The following is a 4,737-nucleotide window of genomic DNA, read 5'->3' as shown; positions in this document are numbered from 1 at the left end:
GATACCGTAAAAAGAAAAATTCCAAAATTTCAATTCGAATTTCACTGATTTACTCCTGAAATGGAAAGCTGACTTCCTTATCGAACTTTCTGAAGAGAAAATAAAGGCACAAAACTAGAATGAGAAAGCAACAACATTTTCAAATGTGAACTATTTGCACCTTCATTAAGGCATATATAGCGTACGACGGTTCGTCAATTAAGCATCCAACCAATGGCGTAATTGGCTTCCGGCAATAACATTGATAACCGTAAAAGTTCAACTCGGTCAGTAAAGGTGTACAGGCTTGTTCGAATTCAGTATTATTGCAATCAGTTCAAACGTTTAAAATTAATTATGATAAATCAAATTATGATAACCATGGACGATTGAACTCATAGTGTTACAAAACTTAATTGGTAGGTGTTTGATTCACTTCTCTCACATCTCGCGAAGTAATGAAAATATTATGGTGTACCTATAAATCAAAGCATCAAAACTACCGTTAATTCACAATAAAGTAAAGGTTTCCTACTTTCTGTATCAAACATAAAGTAGTTTGCGATTATGAAAAAAATCCTTAGTTTTTTTCATTATATGCATTCATTTTACACTGTCCTTTCAACACAGTCTGATAAGATGAAATTACCCACTTGCCACTTTTTTCCATTTGAAAGATCACTTCGAGTTATATAAGTTCGAGATAGCGAGGTTCGGTTGTATCTGGTCTGTGATATATGGTCGGTATCAGCATAGTTGTAATTAATTTTATATACATTGATGAAGTGTGCGAGAACGTAACGCTTAGCACTTTTAAGACAATGGAATAACATGGAAATGTGTCTAAAAGAATAATAGCAATACGATGTAAATTGACAAAATTATGAAAAGTAAAATTTGCTAAAATATATGTTTCAAATATCTGTTTAAAGATATTTTTTACTCGTCTACACAACAAAAGAAAATCTGGTCGTGAAGGATAGCATAGCCAGTATATATGCGGCGTTGAAGTCCAACGAGTGGTGAAAGGGGGTTCGAACGAAGTGATATTTTCTTTGTATACACAGTGCATCTACATCCTGGCAGCATATTTGTCACCATACAATATACACATATATGTATACGTCTAGCAGTTTCGATGACGGTCTCCCTTTTGTTTACCGTGCCCTGTCATTGCCTTTTGCATGCATAATTCAATATGATGCAATACTGACATAAATAATTATTTAGTTGATCTAAAGATTGATATGTTTCATTCTACCTATATTCCGCTCACATATATCACGGTGTGTGATTGGATTAAGTTAATTTTGACGAAGCCCATTTTCAAGTACAACCGCGGGGTTTATTATTGCGATATAAACCTTTTGCAACAACGTAGTGGATTACATGCTCAATTTGACCACTCGTCAAAATGTTAAAAGGTTGTTTCTTTACATTACATTACATACATGAGACTTATCTAAAGTTGCTCCAAGATATTAGTTTTGCCATTAAAACGTGTGGAGTGTTATCAGACGCCATTAGGCTTGTCATGATACTATATAACTATCATTGAAAAATGTTGTTCACACCTGTAAACGGTATGCAATTATTCCTTATAAAACAATTCATTAATATTGACATGATATGCTTTATTCTGAGCTTTAAGTATCATATTATTATTTTCCCCTTTTCCATAACAATGTGCAGGTAAAAGATACGTCAAATGATTTAAGTTTGAGGTTCAAAGATTGCTATGAAAAATTGCTAGAAAATAAGTTAGGTGATGAAAACACAATTCATTGAACATAACAAAGACAAACAAGTCTTACCTCTCAATGCAAAACACAGTATTAGATATATTAGTATAGACAAATAATGAATCGCGCTTGTCATTTTTCATTCTCGGATTAATAACCACATACGTTTTATTACGACTGTGATGAACCATGACCAATACCATATAAATATGAATGTATAAGGTATACTCTTGTGTTATGTAGTAACGTAACACAATTCTTAAGTTCGATCTGAAATATGTAAATAAAAGTAAACTTAGTTCCTCGGTTTATTTCGGTATTTCAATAGATCAAAAACATAATTAGATCTCCATTTTTTTTACCAAATTATACTTAAATGATCTCGTTATGGTTTGATTAGGATATTTCTTAGAATTAGAATATGGTCTATTTTGTTTGTTTATACACAGATTCAAGTGATTTACTATCGTCGGAAAACCATTGAACTCTGCTATTTTGATCAAACGATAAAACATTGTCACGAGAGATTCAGGTGGTGTTACAAACATCAGATATATTATATTATACATATAATTCCTATGCAATATGCTTGTCAAATATGTTTAGGTTATTAGATATTAGATAGGAATCATATATTCACTGCAATTACACAACCCACAACTCTTAAGTTGTTTAAGTTACGTCTCTCCTGTCCACTTTAGATAGTTAATATTCCATCGTCTTTGGCCCTTGAATATATTTTTAATGCGCATTGTTTTGTGTAATGGAATTTGGGAGGGTTTTATTTCGATACTGGTCTCCCAGGTCCCTTATTACGGCCGTCTAAGAGAGTCGCTGGTCAGATAAAAAATGTGTTCAAATGCTGGCGTCTATTTCCTAGAATGATTGTTACTACTATTGTATTGAAAGTGCTAGAGGGATAAATTTGAGTCATAAATGTAATTTTGAAACATTGCCTTGAGGCGTACATGGTTGATTGTTCAAGGAAATCAAACGCAATTTCCACATGGTCTATATCTGTATGCCTTCACGTTTTTGAGAGTTTATCAAAGAAGGGAAATGATTAATCGATGGTTTGAATTTGAGACTGAAATGGCCAACAAGTGCCTATTTCTATTAAAGAAACCGCTCTTAAAATTTAACCTTGCGTGACAGGTTTGAGGCTGTTCATTTTGTAAGCGTTGGTTGGCTTACATAAAGGATTGAAAATTAAAGGTCACCGGCGATGAAAATAGTACTTATGACTAAATAGCGATCACAGGAATATTAAAATTAAACGGTGATTATAAAAGTTATTTTCAATTCGACAGTTATCGAAATAATACTTGCATTGCATTAATTAGTCTTATTGTATATAGTCGCACAGTGGTTTTGCCAAGGGCAATAAAATTTACCTGTATATGATATTAATATATCTATGACAGGTCCGGTCCGTACCGGCTATGTCTCTCCTGTAACAAACACAACACTGATTACACATGTTTTGCTTACAAAACAGTAAACAATGAAATACAGAGGTTATGAAAACGAAATTTCTCTTTTTTGTATGAGATTTTAGATTATTCATTCCAGAGACAAAAAGAGACGCACATTTAATGTTTATATATGTGTAGATATAATGTGTGTCCGTATACTAAAACAGATCAAGTGTGGAAATCTATAAACAAAATACTTTAATTACGAGTGTACATAACTTTTCTGTCTGTATCTGATTGATTTACAGGTGTACAACCTATATATTGATGACTTAATTAGGAAGTATACTAAGTTATACTCTTATATATCGTTATGTCAGTTCTAAGTCGATATCGTCCACGCCAGAACCGCACAACGTGTTTTCTTCAAATCCATTTGTTTTCTTTCGATATTTATCAATTCAAATTCAAAAGTAATCATTCCATATTTGATGCATAAACAATACATAACAATATATCTTGACATCCATATAGTTTTATCTGCACAATACAAATCTGTCTTTACTGACAGGACTTGCATAGAAAAACACAGACTTTGATGTTCAGTAATATGTCTATTTTTCAACTGAGTTTTACTGTTATTCTAGATGATTTAGAAGATGCTAGATTTTAGCACCAAGAAAGCATATACAAAATAACCGGAAAAGGGACAATGGGTCTGCATTACTCAGTTCTGTGAAGACTGGTTGAAGTTTATTCATAAAATCAGACCGTGCGTATCATATTACCATATTTTGTTTTAAGATCAGTATACGAATTTAAGTATAATATTGACGTCATACGGCTTGAACATGTCGGACACAGCACCACAGCATAATTTTTACCGTTCGGCCAGGCGAACTTACTACGGGTGGACTGAAAATCAACATTTCTGTTAGGGTGTTCCGAGGGTTGGCAATGAAAATAAATAGCACGTGTTTTCAGCAGATATATTCATAACGTTTTTAATCTCCTTCCTGGAGAGTTCACCATACCTAAGAATAGAGTTAACTCCCATGTACTGTAACCGTTATATTTGTGTGGTTCTCAGTTGTATATCTATCATATATTTAACACAACTCGGTCAAATAAAAATTGGACCACAATAAATAACAAAGCATACAAATGTGTGTATAGAATTAAAATGAACAGAAACTGCGACATTATAAAGTGATATGACTGGTTGGATGAGAGAGCAACATTGTATGTTAATAATAATAAACATTTGTGTAGTGAATGCTTGATCAGCAGCGCAATGAAATGTGAACCATAAAAGGTTACAGTTTGATTATGAATTTATATTCTAGTTCTGTACCAATACGTGGAAATAACACAAAATTTCATAATAATGTTAAATCAGTCACAAAGCTTCCTAAAGGTAGATAATGATCACTACAAAAATATCTTATTCGAGTTACATATCATGGTTTCCAGAGTTGTATTTTTTAATTCAGTGTTGTCGAAGACAAGTTTCATCTCAAACCGCGAATTATAGAAATATGATAAAAATGTTTACAGTGACAATCAGTTGAAATCAAATAAATATGCATGTCAACTGCATT

The sequence above is a fragment of the Ylistrum balloti genome, unplaced genomic scaffold (assembly GCF_031769215.1).
Source record: "Ylistrum balloti isolate Yb309-2 unplaced genomic scaffold, AGI_CSIRO_Ybal_v1 Utg369570, whole genome shotgun sequence".
Classification (NCBI taxonomy): Eukaryota; Metazoa; Mollusca; class Bivalvia; order Pectinida; family Pectinidae; genus Ylistrum; species Ylistrum balloti.
This window is presented reverse-complemented; position numbering follows the sequence as displayed.